The sequence below is a fragment of the Felis catus genome, chromosome D2 (genome assembly GCF_018350175.1).
Source record: "Felis catus isolate Fca126 chromosome D2, F.catus_Fca126_mat1.0, whole genome shotgun sequence".
NCBI classification, from domain to species: Eukaryota; Metazoa; Chordata; class Mammalia; order Carnivora; family Felidae; genus Felis; species Felis catus.
The window spans coordinates 51,638,596-51,658,832 of NC_058378.1; the positions used below are offsets into that span (position 1 = coordinate 51,638,596).

Below are 20,237 nucleotides of genomic sequence, written 5' to 3' on the forward strand. Positions count from 1 at the left end.
GCCTGAGAAGCCGGGGTCAGCCCCTGCTTTCTACGTGGCCGGGGGATTTGCAGGCAGTATTTGGCTGGAAACCACACAGAACCCTGCCGGACACCCAACCCCCTGCCACGGAATGTGGGGCGCCAGGACCGCCACCGTAACAGCCAAGCGCAGAATCATGTCCAGGAGAGAGAAACAGGCGACAAATGATCACCACTAGCTCCGACCCACCAAAGCCCTGCGCCTCCTACAAAGCCCAGTTCCGATCCAGCAACTCAGGCGGGCTTATCCGGACCCGCTCCCTCTTCTCTACCACTCAGCGCTCCCAGCCCAAGCATAGCCATGGGCGTTTGTCCTCCCACTAGATCGTGAGCATCGGGAGGGATGTTGACAGCCGTCGTTGGATAGCCCCACGTCCACGCGACACGCCCACCCCACGTAACTGGCACCCCCCAAACCACAGTGGAAGAATCCAGATTCTAGAAAGAGGCAATGCTGCTGACAGAGGCTCCAGGTGTCCCTCCCCTTCTTACAAGGACACCAGTCATACTGATTGGATTAGAGCCCCACCCTCATGACCTCTTTTAACTTAATCACCCCTGGAAGGTCCTATCTCAAAGACTGTCACATTCTAAGGCAGAGGGGGACAGGGCTTCCACACAGGAATACGGGAAGACACCCTTCAGAGAGCCATGTGGCGGCCCGCAGACCGGGGTTCAAATTCAGGGTCACTGTTGTGTAACTTTTGGCAGTTTACTTAACCCGGCTGAGTCTCTTGTTTCCTCAGGGGTAAAGCACAACCGCCCCAACTCACCCCATAGGTTTGTGGAGGAAGAGTTGCCTTGGCGCTCAGAGCGACCCCAGAAGGAACAGGGACAGTTCTCCATGTGCTCACGTGCAGATCAACCTGGGTTACATCCGTGTCCTCCCTGTTGACTGCAAGTATAATGCAGTCAACTCAAATCTTGGGACACCTGGGTGGCTTAGTCAGTTGAACATCTGACTCTTGATCTTGGCTCAGGTCATGGTCGCACAGTTCGTGAGTTCAAGCCCCACATCGGGCTCTGCGCTGACAGCACGGAGCCTGCTTGGAATTCTCTCTCTCCGACTCTCTCTGCCCCTTCCCTGATCACATGCTTGCCTTCTCAAAATAAACTTAAAAAAAAAACAAAAACAAAAAACCTCACATCTTGCTTACCTAGAGCTATTTCAATCCCACGGTAGCTCACAAAACTCATTCCCACTGAATGTGCTAATCCATGAAGGATCCAGCACAGAATCTAGCACATAGTAGGCACTTTACAGATGTCTTCCTTTTCTCTCACACCCATGTAATCAGCAGAACAAAGCTATTTTGGCCCAATTTTAATGGTGTGAAAGGGAGTCTAACTCACCATCCACAGAATGTATTTGGGTCTCCAACACAGGACTTCTTTGTCCGAGGGGGGATTCTGCTCTCAGAGGCACGGCCTGGGTCTGAGGGCTGAGACATGCAGGGAAGTTGTGCTCAGGCCCTCGGAGCCCCTCCGGGATGGCCCACATACAGGGTAAACACTTGCCAGCCAGTGTGTGCCTCAGACGACACAGCAGGCAGGTCACTCCTGTGTTCGACACACTGTTTGAGCACCCGCTGTGTACCAGGTGCTGTGCGGGGCGCGGGGATGTAGGTGGTGAGCCGAACAGGTGCCACCCTTGACACTAATGGAGCCTCCAGTATGGGGAATAGAGAGATAGTGAACACACAATAAATAAATACACAATAATAAGAACACAGAGGGGCGCCTGGGTGGCTCAGTCAGTTAAGCATCTGACTTCGGCTCAGGTCATGATCTCACGGTCCGGGAGTTTGAGCCCCGTATCAGGCTCTGTGCTGACAGCTCAGAGCCTGGAGCCTGTTTCAGATTCTGTGTCTCCCCTCTCTCTCTCTGCCCCTCCCTCGTTCATGCTCTCTGTCTCAAAAATAAACATTAAAAAAATTAAAAAAAAAAAAAAAAAAAGAACGCAGAGCATTCATGTAAGAATGCAAGGTCCAGACTTTTCTGAGAAAATGATGTTTATGCTGAGACCTGAAAGATAGGGTAGAGCAAGCCGGGCCAAGTGCAGGGGGAAGCGTGTCCCTGAGGGCAAGAGCGAGCATGGAGGGCTCCATGCAGCACAGCCAGCTGCAGGAAGCCGGTGTGGCCAGAGAGGAGCGACAAGGCAGAGAGCAAGGAGAGAGGATTCCGGAGAAGGTGGCAGAGGCCGGGTCGGTAGACACATCTGGCCCTGTTTAGAAGCTTGTATTTTACTCTGAGCACAAGAGGAGGATTGGATTTTGAACAGAGGATTGACATCTTTTTTATATTTTAAAATTATCACTCTGGGAGCGTTGCAGAGACTAGAGTGTTACGGGTGTAGGACTATAGAACAGAAATGGAAACAGGTTAAAAGCCCAGAGGAGTAGTGCAGGTAAGAAAAACAGAAGGGGCCCAGGCCAGTGTTGGTGGCACTTGAGGTGAACTTAAGCGGCCAAAAGAAATGCTGGTTTCTTTTTTTGTGGTTGTTTTCTTTTTCTTTGAGAGAGACAGAGAGTGAACAGTGAACAAGTACATGCGAGCAGGGGAAGGTCAGAGAGAGACAGAGAGAGAGAGAGAGAGGGAGAGAGAGAATCCCAAGGAGGCTCTGCACTCACAGCATGGAGCCTGATGTGGGACTCGATCCCACAAACCATGAGATCATGGCCTAAGCCAAAAGTCACGAGTCAGACCCTCAACTGACTGAGCCACCCAGGTGCCCCAAAAAGCAGATTTCTTTACACACATCCGCCCCATCCCAGGGGCCCAGGTTCATTGCAACCTAAGTTTTCAGGTCTTGGGTGAAGCTCTGGATGGGGGTGGGGGATTCAGAACAAGAGGATGGGGAGAAACCTTGGAACCAGAGAGTATCGGCCACATCCGAGCTCCCACTCTTCCTTAGGAAACCTGGGGTGGGCAGAGGACGGGAGCAGGGAGGTAGGTCGGTCCTGTTTGCAAGGAGAGAAAGGATCCCGAAAAGCCTTCTCTACCAGCCCAGTCCAGGGCCTGCCACCAGGACTCTCACGGGACCTGCTCCCAGCCAAGCGCCCAGACTTGTCCAGTGAGGCCCCTACTCAGCCCTCGAGGCCCAGCCTCCAGCAGCTGCGGAGATGCTTCTCCAGGAGCCATCACCCAACCTCCCTCTCTGGGGGTGGTCTCGCCTGCCCTCCACCCAGCCCTTATGGAACCCTGTCCTGTCACAGGGGTTGGAGGGACACAGCCCGACGCCCGCTTGGGTCCCACTGATGAGCTGCAAGAGGGTAAATGGCAGCGTCTCTTCTCAGAGGTGCCCGAGGCCCTGATGCAAATGTGACCTTCCACTAGCAGAACTCACACGATGTAACTGCAACCGACTTACTTGTGTCTCTCCAGTCCCCTTCCACTGGATAAACATCAGCAGTCCCCACAACTTTCTTGGTGCATTTTAAATCCCAAAACCCTGTCTTAACTCAGAAACCAGAATGTCCACTTAAGTATATTAATCAATGCTTCAACATTCTTTGCAAGATGACCCTTCTCTCTTCCTCACCGAGACCTGGAAAAGTCACCTTCCTTCCAGAAATACAGGGTGGTCGATTTCCCTCCTCCTCTTGCCCTCTCTGGTTTGGGAGTGGGAAACAGCACAACAGATCGGGCTGTGAGTCAGCTCCACGCCACCCGGGCCTGACATTTAAAGCTCCCTCTCCCGGCCATCTCTCTGGGTTCTTTGGAGGATCCCTCTTGGACCTTTCAGCCACCACTCGCTTTGCCAGGGGCCATGCCTTGATTTCAGTGGGCTGCTCCTGGTGGCCTTCACCTTCTATTCCGGGCAGTTCTCGCCTCTCACAGGCTGCCATCTTGTGCAGGATCCCTCATTAGTGGCTCCTGGCTGATATTCATAGCTGATATCCCTCAGGGGGTCCTGAACAGCCCTGCAACACCACCCCACTGTCAAAGACAACTCTATTTCTTACCAGCCTGACAGTAACTCTCCCTCCCTCCCTCTCTCTTCCCCTCTCTCCCCAGTCTAGATGCCTCAGGACTGAGAGTCACAGCCTCTGGCCTCTAGATTCCTCTGTGTGTGTCAGTTCCAGGCAAAATGTCCCCACAGCCACAGTACACACAGCAAGTCTCCATGGGGTGCTATTGCTGTCCCACCCTCACCAGACCTGGGGGCAGGGCCCAGCGCCCACCACCTTTCTGCCCTGAGGAATGGAGTTCACAGCCCAGCTCACTGGCCAGAAGACCTCTGCCTGAATCTTTTGACTCCTGCAGCTGGTGAAGGATGGCCCACCGGTAACCAGAAGCCTTGGCCAGTCTATGGTCACTGGGCACAAGCAGACTCCTCCCTCTGCTTTCCCTCTACTTCATGCCCTTCATGTCCCAAGGAACAGAGGCTCTCCAGGCTCCCAAGAGAACACAGCTTGCTCCTGGTCATCTCGTCCAGCCATAATATAGCTCTGAATGGCACCAGCAGATCGAAAGAGACCCACCTGCACCCCGCCTTGCAGTGCACCCCCCAGACCGAGGGACTGAGCCCTGGCTCCAGCCCAGGCCAGGCTCTCCAACAGCGGCCCCCTGAGAGCAGAGGGCACGGCCGAAGGAAGGGAAAGCCGAATCCCACCTGAACCACCAGAGTCCAAGACGGATGACCTGGTCACTGAGAGCAGTGACCCACCCGGGACCAGGTCGGAACAAGCAAGTCCTGCATTAGGTTGTGCAGATCCCCACAATGCAGAGGGCTCTGCTCCCTGACTGTGGACTCGGTGCCAGCTGTTCTGGGCTGGTCGATACAATCTGCTGGCATCAAACTGCCTTTACTTCTCAACTCCCCACGTAGAAGCAGTTGGGTGAAAAGCCAAAGGGCAGGGCTGTTCTGCGAAGTTTTCCCAAGGGTGCTGATCAAGAAGGAAGATGGAAACAGCCCAAGGACAGGATTGCCTGCTGATTCTTAAAAATGTGCACACTGAGGGGCGCCGGCGGGGGGGGGGAGGGCTCAGTCGGTTAAGAGTCTGACTCTTGATTTCGGCTCAGGTCATGATCTCTTGGTTCACGAGATGAAGCCCCGCACTGGGCTCCGTGCTGACGGCGTGGAGCCTGCTTGGGATGCTCTCTCTCCTTCTCTCTGCCCCTCTCAAAATAAATAAACTGTTTTTTTAAAAAATATGTACACACTGAAGGTACATCTCAGAGCTGCCACTGGGGGGGGGGGGGGGTTGCACCTGAGGCAGCCCCAGAGCTCTGGGCTTGAGTGGGGTGCTGACAAGGAAATGAGAAGGGATCCAGAAGTATAACGAAGGAAGACTTCATTTCTAGCTCGGCACTCACTAGCTGTGTGACCTCGGGCAAGCCACCTGGCCCCTCTGGTCTCTGCCGTGGCTCCGTTGCCCTGGGCCTCCCTTCCTGGAGCACATCTCAGCTACAGTGACCTGTGCAGCATCTGTCTCCGCAGGCAGGCCACAAGCTCCCTGAGCAGACAAGCCAGTCTATGTGGCTCTGCCCCGTGGCCCAGCCCCCGGCACAGCTGGAGAATGGCGGGGACTCCCCCACACTTCGAACTCACACATGCTGCTCTCAGTGGAGACGAAGGAGGTGCCCTCCCACTGGCTCTACTACACTGGGGCGAGAAGGGGCCTGCTCCGTGCCTGCCTTTTAGCAAGCCCTGCACATCACAAGCTCCACAACACGTTTTGGAAGTTTTCTTCTTCTTTTTTTTTTTTTTTTTTTTTTTTTTTGGTCTTTCAGGAAAGTTTGTTGAAGGTTCAGAGACCAAATGAGTGAACAGGAATTAGGGGAGAGGAACATGCCATCTGATTTGGTCTCTCCGGCCACAGGCTGCTGGGGGGAAGGGTCATGGTCTCTGTCCTGGGAACTACGGAAGGGGGGTGCTGCCTGGTTAAAGTCACAGGCCCCAGATCACCCCCAAGTGAGTGTCCCGGCGGACAGCGGCGTCCTCTCCCTTGCCTCTGCTGGGGTCGAATAATTTTGGGAGGCCCTGGCTCCCTGGGGATCCTGACGAGTCAGTCTCCATCCTGGGTTCAGGCGGGTTCCAGTGGGTCCAGAGAACGTGGGAGCCCGGGCCAGTACCCAGCTTCTGCCCCCCCTGCCCCAGGGGGCCCACGAAACCACTCAAGCTCACAGAGAGCAGGACTGCCTGGGGGAACAATGACTCTTCTATCCTCTCGGGATCCGTCTGCAGGGTCCTGAGTGAGAACAGAGGCTGGCTTGGGTGGTAAGACGCTATAAATAACTAAGATATTTAGGCACGTGCCATGTGGCCTCCATTTGTACTCTGGCTTCAAACCCTGCAAATTTAGGGCTGTGTCTGTGTGGTTGCTCAACGCTCAGGGTTAATTAGTCAGGAGCCATCACTCCTTATGCGCTAGGTACTGTGTTAGTACCAGGTCCTTCAAAGATCTCAATGTCCGGTGAAGTTGACAGACACATGGATAAGTAGATTATAATGTTGTGTGCCCAGAGCAGGGATAGAGATGCATAGAGGCTACAGGGAGAGCAGGGAGAAAAGTGTCTAATGCAGGAAGGGGTCAGGTTATTTTAGACTTAAGTGCCTCCCCAGCCGACAGGTCGAGAACAAATTAGACTGCCAATCTGGAATCCAAGTGCTTCCTGGAAAAGCTAGAAGAAGCCGAAAAAAAAAAAATCAAATAAAAATAGTAACAACAGCAGCAAAAACTGCTGCTGTGATTCTTCAGAGTGGAACCTGGGCCAGGCACTGCGCTAGACCCCTTCCACGGGTTAGCTCATTTAATCCTCATAGTGACCGTTCGGGGTGTGGTGATGGCCCTCGTTTGGCAGAGGAGGAAACTCTGACTCAGAGAGGTTAAGTGATTTGCCTAACATCACAAAGCTAGTGACAGAGCTGGGATTTGAACCCAGGTCTGTCACATTCCAGAGTCTATGTCTTTAACCACTGTGGCTTGTGCACCGTCTGTGTGCCCAGCACCGTGCTGGGTCATGCACACAAAAGGATCTGCCAGGCGTTCACTGTTCCAAAGGGGAGACCTTACAGCACACGCTTAGCTGCTAAGATCTATCCAGCAACTTCAACCACAGTAGGAGGGGAATCTGTGACAGATGAAGAGCCCCCCTCACGAAAAGGGAGATAAGATGACTAAGGTGGGAGGCTGGGGGGAGGCCGTGCTAGGAGAGATATGGGCCATTAGGACTGCTCAGTGGGGAATGGTGAGGAAAGAGAAGGGCACCAGGGGCATCTATAAAAGAGGACGGAGCCAAGATGAGGTGACCTTCAACGTCTTCACCCCTCCATCTCACACAGGACACAGTGCCCAGGCACACAGGTAAAGGCTAACTTTTTTTTCAGTGCCTAGATGATCTGTCCCCTTAGCACAATGAAACAACGGTGACCATTGCTTCCTTCTTGAAAACAATTTCTCTTCTCCTGGTTTCCCTTGCAACTCTCCTGATTTTCTCTCTCCCTCTCTGGCCAGCAGGAAAGGGACTAGGGAGGGACAGGTGGGATGTCTAGGCTGGGTTCTCTCTTCCGGTCAGCCTAACCTGCTTCCCTGGGTGATTTCACCCAAGCCCACGGCTTCGCTGACCCCATCCGCTCCAAGGACATGCAAACCCCATCATTCCTCTGAGCTCCTGAGCCAAATATCCACTAGCCGACCCAGGAGTCCCTCTTGGTTGTTTCAAACTAAACATTCTCAAAGTAAAATGTAAAGTCCCCTCTCCCCAAACCATCTTTTCCAGTACTCACAGACTCAGTCAATGTTTCCACCATCTGTCAAGTCCCCCATACCTGAAACCTTGGGGCCATCCTAGACACAATCCTCTTCCATCAAATCCACCAACCCCAGTAGGTCTACCTCCCTAATATCTCTTCAATGTGGTGCACATCTAGTCTGCCGTCACCATAGTCTAATCAGCCATGTTCTCTCAACTGGATAGCTGTAAAAGCCTTTTCTTCCGGCTCCCCATAGTGGCTCTTACCAACACCCCATTCCGTGCCCATGCTCGGTTTTCGCAACACTATTTACAAATTGCAAATCTGATTACGTTTCCCTATCCTCCACACCTACCCCACTTTTGCTGAGAGCCTTTTAAAGGCTTCTCATTGGTCTTAGGAGAATCAAAATCCTTTAACATAGCCTCTGAGGACCTACATATTCTGAGCTCTGCCTACCTCTCCAGCCTCATTGTGCCTCCACTTGGTCATTAATGATTCTTAATCCAATTCCAATGTGCATGTGTGGGTGGAGGGGAGTCCCCCGCACCAACAAATTCTCTGACGTGAGCCGGGTGTCCTACAATTCAGTTCAACTGTGAGGTTTCTACCTGGAGATAGTGTCAAATCCTGCAGGTGAAGAGTTCAGTCCTAGAAGATTACCCCCCACCTCAGATGCCAACCACAAGTCCAGATTGTCACCTCTGCTTCCAACATACTGGCCAGAGACTGGAGGTTTCTTTTTTTTTTTAAATTTTTTTTTCAATGTTTATTTATTTTGGGGACAGAGAGAGACAGAGCATGAATGGGGGAGGGGCAGAGAGAGAGGGAGACACAGAATCGGAAGCAGGCTCCAGGCTCTGAGCCATCAGCCCAGAGCCCGACGCGGGGCTCGAACTCACGGACCGCGAGATCGTGACCTGGCTGAAGTCAGACGCTCAACCGACTGTGCCACCCAGGCGCCCCGAGACTGGAGGTTTCAGCAACGTCCTCCTTGGGGTCAATTAATCTGATCGAGTGACTCACAGAACTCAGAGAATTATTTTACTTACTAAATCGCCAGTTTATCATAAAAGGAATTAACTCAGAAACCACCAGAGAGAGGAGTTGCGAAGGCACAGTATTGGGACAGACATAGAACTTCCATGCCCTTTCTGAGCATGTCCCTCTCCCCAGATCTATCCAGGTTCACCAACCTGGGAGCTCTCTGAACCCCACCTCTCGGGGTTTTGCTGGGGCTTCCTTACATAGGCACGGCGGATTAAATCATTGGCCATCAGTGATCAATTCAACCTCCTGCCCCTTTCTCTGGAGGGTAGGACTGAAAGTTTCAACCCTTCAACCACATGGTGGTGCTTCAACCACCATATTCAGGTGCTTCCCAAAAGTCACCTTATTAACAAACTCAGATGTGGTTGAAAGGGGTTATGAATATTAAGACTCTCTTATCATTCCTATCGTTTAGGAAATTCCAAGAATTTTGGGGGAGGGGGGCTCTGTGCCAAAAACAGGGATGAAGACCAAACACATAAATTGCAATATCACAGTCACGATCTACAAGGTCCATCCAGACATACCTGGCCCCTTAGCCTTGCTAGTTTCTCCCCATCACTGAGGTTTTGCTCACATCTCCCCTTCCCTTGACCTAAGTAACTCCCAACAACCCTTCGCTCAGCTTAGTCATCATTACCTAATGAACCAACCCTTCCCAGTTCCACTAGGGAGAACCTACTTCAGAGAAATCTTTCCTGACTTCCACGGCTGGGCTCTTCCCAGCTCCGGTAGGTATCAGATACCTTATGTAACGGGGGCAACTTGATGTTTGCAGGATGAGTTTAATAGCTCTCTCCCATGCTAGCCTGTTAATTGTGATATTGTCTGATGGATCCCCTGTGGCATCTCCAGGGCCCAGCACAGTGCCTGACACACAGAAGGCACTCCAGCAATATTTACTGAATGCTTGAATGAAATAAATTCAGTATAATGGACGGTAGAATTCAATACATGTTTGACGGTTTGAATTTATCAGTGTTTACTGGGCTTCCATAAAACATATCAAGTGGACCCTTGAGCAACACAGGGGTTAGGGGCACTAACACCCCAGGGTCAGAAATCTGTGTACACCTTTTGACTCTCCCAAAAGTTAACTACTAATAGTCTACTATTGACTAGAGGCCTTACCCATAATACAAACAGATGATGGACATATTTTGTATGCTATATGTATTATATACTATATTCTTACAATAAAGTGGCTGGAGAAAGGATGACATTATTAAGAAAATCGTAAGGAAGTACCCTACAGTGACAGATGGTAACTGCACTTGTGGACACAGCATAATGTATAAACTTGTTGAATCACTATATTGGATCCCGGGAACTAATATAACTCTGTGTGCTAACAATACTCAAAAAAAATTTTTAAACCATTACAGGGGTGCTTGGGATTCTCTCTCCCTCTCTCTCTGCCTTCCTCCACTCATGCTCACTCACCCTCTCAAAATAAATAAACTTTAAAAGAAGCATTACAGAGAAGTATTCGCAAAAATGAAAATTATGTCATGTTGTTTTGCATAACTTTATACTTTCATTTTGGAATACACAGACATGTGATGAGATATGTACTTTTGTATAAATGTAATAAAACACAAATTTAAGGTGATAACTACTTCTTGCAAGCAAAGTTGGGATGCAAAGTTTTCGACCATTTCAGCACTATTTTATTTTGTAAACATGTTCTGAAGAAAATGTGGAAGATTTATCAGAATTGGTAAAACAGGACAATAGCAAAACAAATGTTGGGTTTAGTATGCACCATAATTTTCTATAATATTAAAACATTTTATAATTTGGGGGTGCCTGGGTGGCTCAGTCGATTAGGCATCCAACCTCAGCTCAGGTCACGATCTCGCAGTTCGTGAGTTCGAGCCCCGCATCGGGCTCTGGGCTGACAACTCAGAACCTGGAGCCTGCTTTGGATTCTGTGTCTCCCTCTCTGCCTCACCCCCAACTCACGCTTGCATGCACACTCTCTCTCTCTCAAAAATAAACATTAAAAAAATTCAAATACTTTATAATTTCAAAAAGGAAATCATAAGGAAAATATATTTCCACAACTATATAAAAAAATCCGCGTATGAAGCGGACCCGTGCAGTTCAAACCCATGTCGTTCCAGGGTCAGCTGCAGTCTGAGTGAGGACAAATAAGAATCATCTGATACCACAGTTGATTCCTGAACACCATGGGCCACCCTGCAGAGATCACTGATACACAGATTTTTTGCAATAAATGTACTAGAAAAATTTTGGACAGGTGCAACAGTTTGAAAAAACTTGCAGAACCACATAGCTTATAAACATCCAAAAAATTAAGAAAATTTAGGTATTATGGGAAGAATACAGTGTACCATACATATGTGTATACAGTATACAGAAATATGTGTTGATCAACAGTGTAGGTTACTGGTAAGGCTTCTGGTCAACAGTAGGCTATTACTTATTTTAGGGGGAGTCAAAAGTTACAAGCAGATTTTTGTGTGGGGGACTGGTGCCCCTAACCTCTGTGTTATTCAAGGGTCAACCGTAATTTCATGGTGTTCAGATCGGATAATTTGGTCCAACTGTGGAATTTATGAGAAATTCATGAGAGAAGATTAGACAATTACATTCTGTGGTTAATTACACTCTCCTCTTCTTCACCAAGAGATGCTTTTCCAGATATTCTGTTCTTATGACTCTTCACCTATCCTTTCCTTTCTCTCTCCTAGGTGACTTTCAAATGACTTCACCATCAGAAAAATTAATCTAATATGCATGGCCTTTGATCCAGACATGCTGGTTTGAAGGATCCTAGCTTATAGAAATACTATTACCACTGCAAATGATATTACCACTTGCAAAAGGGTATTCAGTGCAGCATTTTTTGTAATGGCAGGAAAATGCAAACAATATAAATACCACCAATAGGAGAATGGATTAATAAATCCATCAAGAACACAACAGGTCCTGATGAGGAGAGTTGCATAGAATATCTTGACAAGGAGGAACAAAGTTAAAGCACAATATGTACATCATGATCCCTCACCCACAATAAATATATGAGTAGGTGCTTGTCTGAACTTGGGAAAAATCTGGAAGGACACACATTAAAGCACAATGGTGGTTACGTGTCAGGAAGAAGTTGGAGGAAGCTTGGGAAGGAGACCTCATTTCTTGCTTTATACTACTCTGCACTATCTGAATTTGTGACCAAAGCATGTTACCCTTACCTTTAGAACTCCGACAATATAAATAACGTATTTATTTGTTTATCATCTGTCCTTGCTAATAAGTAAAACACACGTGGCCAGCAATGTTGTCCATCTTTTCTCAGTGTAGTACCCCCCACCCCCATGCCTAGAATGGTACCTGATGCATGGTAAGTACTCAATACCCATTCTTTATGAATGAAAAATCTATTTTTAAAAAAGAAAATTGCATTTTCACGAAAGCAGCCTTCCATGTATTTTCCTGCTGGGTGTCTTTACCTGTGAAACTGATCAGGTCCTGAGAAATCTGAACTTCTCTGCACCCCTGCGATAGCCCCGGAATCAAGGTTGGCTTCTTCCCCACGAGTGAGTTGAAAACCCACAATGTCCCCCCAGTTACAAGTGTGGAAAACCCTGACACGCTCAGAGTTTTCAAGTGAGGACACTTCAAAGTAACCAAGAATGAGTAGTTTTAAGAGAAATATTGATATTGGAACAAAGTTGATCCGTTCAAAAAATAAGAGCTAAAAAAAAGAACACACTGAGTAACAAAGAATGTGTTGTCATGTTACAAGCTCAGTCATTCAAAGGTCACAGCTGCTTCACCACCAAGCTAGTTAGAAGAATTAAAAAAAAAAAACCCACAGAAGTATAACAGATTATAGCTTAGGAGGAAATCTGCAAAAATATGCCCTGAACAGTGTTCTGTGGTTAGAGTTTCTTTTCAACCTGCCTTTTGCTTTACTGCAGAACACACAGCAGGGCAAAGGAGAAGCATGATCTCGGGACACATGGGCTCTCTCCCCTTTTCTCCACAGAGGCACTCCTAACATTTGGGGGCCACAGCATATAGAGAGAAATTGGTCAGGTCATGGTACCCAAAAACTCACTATGGATCTACCTTTTGGACAAGCAGGGAGGAGAAAGGAGGTTGTTTGTCCATATCACCTGGACCTAATAGTTTTGGGTCTCGCACATGACATTCAAAGAACCCATGACTGCTATGTTTTTGATTTTTTCCCTCCTGCATCGACAGGCTACTGGAGAGGTCAGTACACAGTCTGGCTATGGCCAACCAGGAAGATACTCAATGAATTCTTAACGGAAGAATATAAACACACTTATTCCCCATTTAGAACTACAGAAAAAGGTAATTTGCTAATTTAACTTCTAGAACCTACTGGAAATAAAATGCTAACAGCTTAAAGAATTTCCAACTCAATCTCTGATTGTTTTTCTTTATTTATAAAAGAGAAAACTGTTGTCTTTCCCTTGTCCTTTCCCTGCAGCAGCAGCAGCTCAATGCAACCTCCTCCCATATGGGTGAAAGTTAAATATTCTTTACAAAGTAAGCTTATAAGAATAAGTCCTAGAAGTAGAAAAGGATGTGAAGGAATTTTATTTTAAGGGAAATATTTACAGGAAAATTAAATGAGGTGTGTGATTTGAGGTGGGGAGAAAGCAAGAGAGAAATCTTCACCTTTAGCTTCATTCTGTTCTAGGTTATTTGAATTCGTGTCAAGGACCAGGAAACACATAGCAAACATAAAGGAATAAAGAGTGAATTCAGATCGGATAAAATCTATAATTTTCTCCAAGTGCTATAGCTAACATTGCCCCATAAGGTACTTGGAGTCCTTTCCCAAGACATCATTCCCCTGCCCCATCAGCACCAGCCAGCATATGTGGCTTCTCTCCAAAGGCCTCCCTAACACTCGGCTCAAGTCTGATCTCTCTGGGCAGACTGGGTAACTTACAAGGGACATTTGCACTGATCAGAGAGCAAAACTTTAAGCCACAGGCAAGAAACTGGAGGGCAATGAACTATAGACTATGGAAAAAGTACTGGGATGAGAGCAGAGGGAGATATTTATGCAATTTCAAGCAGTATATTATTTTGATAGGAGAATATGTGTGGTTAAGAACACAAGCTTGGTGGTCAGAGAGACCTGGGTGCAAATGTTTCCCTACCCCTTGCTTTGGGCAAACTATCTGCCCAAGACTCAGTTTTCTTACCTACCAATTAGGTATAATAAAAAGACAGTGTTTTTCTAAGGAGTACATCCAAGTGTTCAGTAAAAGGTAGCCATTAACCCAAAGCTATCTACAGGTTCAGTGTAATCTCTATCAAAATTCCAATGGCATTTTTTCACAAAATGGGAATAAAAAATTCTAAAATTTGTATGACTCCACAAAAGACACTAACTAACCAAAGCAATCTTTAGAAAGAAGAACAAAGCAGGAGGCATTACACTCCCTGATTTCAAACTATATTACAAAGCTATAGTAAGCAAAACAGTTTGGTATTGGCATTAAAAACGGAGAGAGAGAACAGAATAGAGAGAGCCAAGAAATAAACCCATGCACATACAGTAAATTAATAATGACAGAGAAAACACATTGAACATACAATTCGGATTTATAATTGTAATTTATAATGATATATTCTTGAATAATAAACCAAGGATATACAATGGGGAAAGGACAATCTCTTCAATAAACGGTGTTGGGAAAACTGGACAGCCACATGCAAAAGAATAAACTGGACCATTATACCATACCCCCAAATTAAGTCAAAATGGATTAAAGACTGAATGTAACATCTGAGACCATAAAACTCCTAGAAGAAAATATAGGCAGTAAGCTCTTTGACGTTGGTCTTGGTGATGATCTTTTTTTTTTTTCGATTTAACGCTAAAAGTAAAGGCACAGCAAAGGAAACCATCAACAAAATGAAACGGCAACCTACCAAATGGGAGAAAATATTTGCAAATCATATCTGATAAAGTGTTAATATCCAAAATACATATGGAAGCCATACAACTTAAAAAAAATTTTTTTTAATGTTTATTTTTGACAGAGAGAGAGAGAGAGACACAGCATGAGTGGGGGAGGAGCAGAGAGAGGGAGACACAGAATCCAAAGCAGGCTCCAGGCTCTGAGCTGTCAGCACAGAGCCCGACACAGGGCTTGAACTCATCAACTGCGAGATCATGACCTGAGCTAAAGTCGGACGCTCAACCAACTGAGCCACCCAGGCACCCTGGAAGCCATACAACTTAATAGCAAAGAAATAAAGTCATACAACTTAATAGCACAGAAATAATCCAATTAAAAATGGGCAGAGGATCTGAATAAACATTTCTCTAATGACACACAGTTGACCAACAAGTACATGAAAAAAGCCTCAACACTACTAATCACCAGGGAAATGCAAATTAAAACCACAATGTGGTGTCACCTCACACCTGTTAGAATGGATATTACCAAAAAGACTAGAGATAACAATGCTGGTGAGGATGTGGAGAAAGGGAACCCTTGTGCATTGTTGGTGGGAATATAATTTGGTACAGCCACTATGGAAACAGATGGGGGTTCCTCAAAAAATTAAAAATAGAACTACCATATTATCTAGTAATTCTATTTCTGGGTATTTATCTGAAGAAAATGAAAACACTAACTCAAAAGGATATCTGCACCCTCATGTTCACTGCAGCCCTTTTTACAATAGCCAAGACATGAAGGAACCTAAGTGTCCATCAATGGATGAATGAATAAAGAAGCTGTGGTGTGCATATGTGTGTGTATACACACACATATATATGTATACATATACATACACATATATATACATATGTATATACACATACACACACACATAAAATGGAATATTACTCAGCCATAAAAAGGGAAATTTTGCCATTTTACAACATGGATGGACCTTGAGAGCATTATGCTGAGCGAAATAAGTCCGACATAGAAAGCCAAATACTGTATGATCTTTCTTACATATGAAATCTAAAAATAAATTAAAATTAAAATTAAAAAAAAAAAGCTCATAGATACAGAGAATAGATTGGTGGGCCGGGGGAGGGGTGGGTAAAATGGGTAAAGGTAGTCTAAAAGCACAAACGCCTAGTCATAAAATAAATAAGTCTTGGGGATGTAATGCACAGCATGGTGACCGTAGTTAACAATACCTCACTGCGTATCTCAGAGTTGCTAAGAGAGCCAGTCTTAAAAAATGTTATCACAAGGAAAAAAATGTGTAACGACGCACGGTAATGGGTGTTAACCAGACTTACTGTGGTGGTCACTTCGCATATATACACATATTGAATTATGTTGTGCACCTGAAACTAATGTTATATGTCAATTATTTCCCAACAAAAAAGTAGCCATTCCTTTTTTTTTTTTTTTAGCTTTATGAGATGCATAAGCTATTTAGAGTCATAAGGAATTACACAAAACGCACATAAATAAAAAGTATTCATGTTTCTTTGGCAAAACTTCTGGGTTGCTTTTATGTTGTCTAAGGAATTTGACTATGAGAGATTCGAAAAGGGAGTGAGTACTAGGCCAGCGTAAATGTAAGTCAAGGCCACACCTTCCTGACTGTGGGAGCATGGGTGTCCCCCAAACTCCCAGAATTTACAGGAGTTGCTTGTTTTCTCTTTTCCGGCCTCTCTCAGAGCCCTTCTGCCTCTCCTTTCTGCAGAAGGCCCTGCACTGCCCCGGAATCCTGGGAGTACGGTGACCAAGGTCCCAGCTTTCCCAGAACTGCCCCAGTGTTAGCACGTAAAGCCCCGCAGCCGAGGAGACCCCTCAGTCCTGTGCACCGAGACGGCTGTTCACCCGGGTGCCTGCGCGGCGGCACCCAGATCAAGCCCTGTGGGATTAGCTCTTGTCTGCACCCAATTTTACTTCAAAGCCAGTACTTTCTTTCCTTTGGTAATCTCACTAACGCTCCTGTGAGTCTTGTCAGAGATGATTAGAGTGAAATTTGGGCAACACAAATGGAATGAAAAAGGGAGATGGAATTCCGCCCCCCCCCCCCCCCCGAAATAACTGGTGCACACGTGGGGGAGGGAGAACGTGTGTAATATACTCGGGAAGAGACAGAACAGGCCAAGTTTCTGACCTGGGAGGCGGGGTAAGGCCTTGGTGGTTGCCACGCCCGGTCACACAATTCCCCGCACTGGCCTGCAGGGGGCGCCATCAGCCCGCAATAGTAGTGTTGCCTTGGGGGCAAATTGGGAGGAAGCCGGTGGATCCGGAGGGTGAAGACTAACAGGATGCACCTCTCCCCGCCCCCTCCCCCCCCCCCCACCTCACCAGCTTTAGGGGTGGGGCGTGCAAGAAAGAGGTGCTTACTAGGAGGGGAGCACCTGATTTCCTGCTCGTTAACCCTAGCGGTGATAAACATGTCCATCTCATCAGACCCAAGTTCTTTCATCATGGCTGTAATTTGTGGGCCCCGTTTACTTTGGAAAGAATGAGAAACCTCATCCTCTCTATCTCAGGCATCTGTATCCCCAAGGGAAAGAACTCTGAAAGCCGGTTGCAGCAGGTAGCCGTGAGGCCAGGCCTCCCGCACGGTGTCCCTGCCGCCCAGCTGCTTTTACAGGGAGCCTCTGGGTCACCAGCCTGAATGAATAGAGGGCTGATTGCTGATTGCCACTCCGCCCTGAGTGATGTGTGTTGATTCCATTTGAAATGTTCCGAGAAAAGGACCGTTACTTGAAAGGAGAAATGCGGGTGAGCACAATGAACATGACGGAGAGATTCCAAAACCACTAGGAGGTCAGGCTCCTTACCGAGCGAGAATGTGGAGCGAGAATGTGCCACGGAAAGCATGAGAGGGTTTCCGGCAGCCTCTAGTAATTTAGGAACCCCTGTAACAAAGGCTTTACATCGTCTCCTTGTCACAAGCCCACGGGTGTAAATTGTTAAAAGACAAGCCAACAGGCCCAAACTGGAGTCCCTTATGCTAGGTCCCACGCACCAAACCGAAGGCACCCAATTAGTTTCAGCCCTCCCAGAAATGGAATCTTAAACCAGTCCATCAGGACCTGCCTATCAACACTACTTAGGAAACCCGCCTGATAGACTCCTGCCATCCCCTCAAGGCAAGTAGCCTTGCAATAAACAACCCGCTTTTTGGCCCGATGTAACTACCTTGTCCTGCTCCTTTCTGTCTATGCAAGTCATTTACTGCGTACAGCATCTCAGAGCTCCTTTCTCTCTGCCGGATTGGATGCTGCTTGTTCCAAATCAGTTTTTGGCTCTTAAAATGTTGCCTATGCCTCAGTGAACGGGTCTTTTAATAGAATCAAAAAGTATAGAAGCTGGTCCAGTGCTAGTTCTGCCGTTGTTGCCCTTTGTGTGATCTCTGGACAAGCCACGTGAATATGGGCCTCAGTTTCCCCGTCTGGAAAATGACGGCGCTGGGCTGGATGGTACCCAAAGTCCCCCCAGGGCGGCACTTCGGGCGGGGGATCTCACTCACCACGGAAGCGGGACCAGTTCTCAGACATTTTGCTCTTGACACTTCATCACAACTCTTAAAAGTATCAAGAACTCCAAGGAGTTTTTGTGTCTGCGGGTTAAATCTGTCAATAGCTATCGTATTAAATTTGAGAATTCTTCAAATTTGCTTTGCGATTTGGGAGGTCAAAAGTTATCCAATTAAAGCTGAGAAAAATTTAAAACAGGAATACGTAACTACACATGCAGAACTCTCATCATCCATTACATATTCTGTGGAAAATTCCTCTGTAAGAAGGAAAGTGACATATAATAACTCCGTCTTATGATGAAGGTTTTGATCTCATTGATCCCCCTCCCCCCATAAGGGTCTAAGACCCCAGAGGCCCCCAGACCACACCACTGTGAGCACTGCTGATGTCAGGAACACCCCTGGCGCCTGAACTTGCGTTTGAATCTTGGTTGTGCTACTTGCTAAATATGTGACCTTTACAATTTCCTGTCAAACTGTAATAATAAGAGTACCTCATTCACAGGCTTTCAGAAGGGTTAAGTAAAATAACGCATGAAAAGCGCCTCAAGTATCTAAGTGCACCATAAATGCAGATGATTGTTAATCCACTAAAGATACATTTCCATCAAAGAACTACATTTAGCAACTTAACAACAGAAAAAAGAAAAGAAAACTTACCGGTACCAAAGTTGCTACCTTTTCAGACAGCAGCCAGAATACAGGCCTGTGCGGAGACTTCGGGCCAATCCTTCTGGTCTCCGAGCGAGAGCTCTGTCTGCGTTAGCAAAGTCCGGGCAGAGTGACCTGGGCCCGACCAGAGCTCTCTCTTTACCACGTTCAGCGGTAACTGCGGCCGGCGCAGATCTTCCCACTTAGGCCGAAGTGTTTTCACTGGTGGCGTCCCCCACAGCTGCATGTGCCCAGCACCTATTTGGAAACTACCTCACTGAACGATTTCCTTACTCTCAACACCTGAGCCCCCACAGATACATGGGGGGGGGGGGGCTTCTTTCGCTATTTGGCAGTCAGTACCCATCACGGTGGACTCTTTGACATACAGGAATTTCAGTCTATACTCCCTAGGTGCAAGGTTCTCTCCAGGCCCCTATCTCTGCCCCTTAAATTTTCCATTCGTCTTGTTTGATGTCATGTACAGGTCGTAACTCTGGATGTACAGTGGAATCATCTGGAAGGCTCCCTGGGGATTCTCATGTAGCCCTAGACTTGAGAACCACTGTTCTGATTGCCTTGTGGTTCTCGAAGTGTGGTCGTGGCCAACAACATCAGCATCACCTGGACCCTTGTTAGAAATGCAGGTTCTCAGGCCCACCCCAGACCTACTAACGCGGGACCCAGCGATCTGTGTTTGACCAAGCCCTCCAGGTGACTCTAATGCACGCAAGTTCGAGACTCCGTGCTCTTGATTGCCGCATCTCCACGGCTTCCACATCCACCATCACCATCACCATCACCTCCATTAACTAGACAAGCCCACGAAAGGAAGGTATCAGTTTCCTGTCTTCCAGTGTGCAGATGCCCATGTGCCCTGCGGTGGCACAGCTTGGGTGACTCTGACGGCATTTGTATGCAAAGTCCTTCTGCAGAGCTGCTGGCTTCTGGAATGAGAGGATGAAGCAGAGGTCACTAGGGGTCATACACACACACACACACACACACACACAGCCAATTCCCCAAGCAATAATTGCACAAATGTTCACTGAGACATCAGGCTACTGCTAAGGGTATTAGAAAGGCAGGTAAATCTTGGGGCCCCCCGGTGGCTCAGTTGGTTGAGCATCTGACTTCAGCTCAGATCATGATCTCACGTTTGTGACTTGGAGCTCTGCATAGGGCTGTCTGCTGTCAGCATGGAGTCTACTTCGGATCCTCTGTCCCCCTCTCTCTCTGCACCTCCCCCACTCGTGTGCTCTCCCTCTCAAAGTAAATACATAAATAATAAAACATTAAAAAAACAAAACAAAACAAAGACA

At 47.3% G+C, this 20,237-nt stretch overlaps 1 long non-coding RNA gene across 2 annotated transcripts in view; it reads right to left on the bottom strand.

Annotated features, from left to right (window-relative positions):
* LOC123380848 overlaps positions 1–20,095 on the bottom strand; it is a 69,952-nt gene extending 49,857 nt beyond the window's left edge. The window contains exon 1 of one of the 2 annotated variants that reach the window (XR_006587155.1): positions 18,925–20,072. This is a non-coding gene — a long non-coding RNA (uncharacterized LOC123380848). Of the gene's footprint in view, positions 1–18,924 lie in introns of both variants that reach the window. The other variant, XR_006587156.1, reaches the window with a different exon arrangement.
* Between the last annotated feature and the right edge of the window lie 142 nt (positions 20,096–20,237).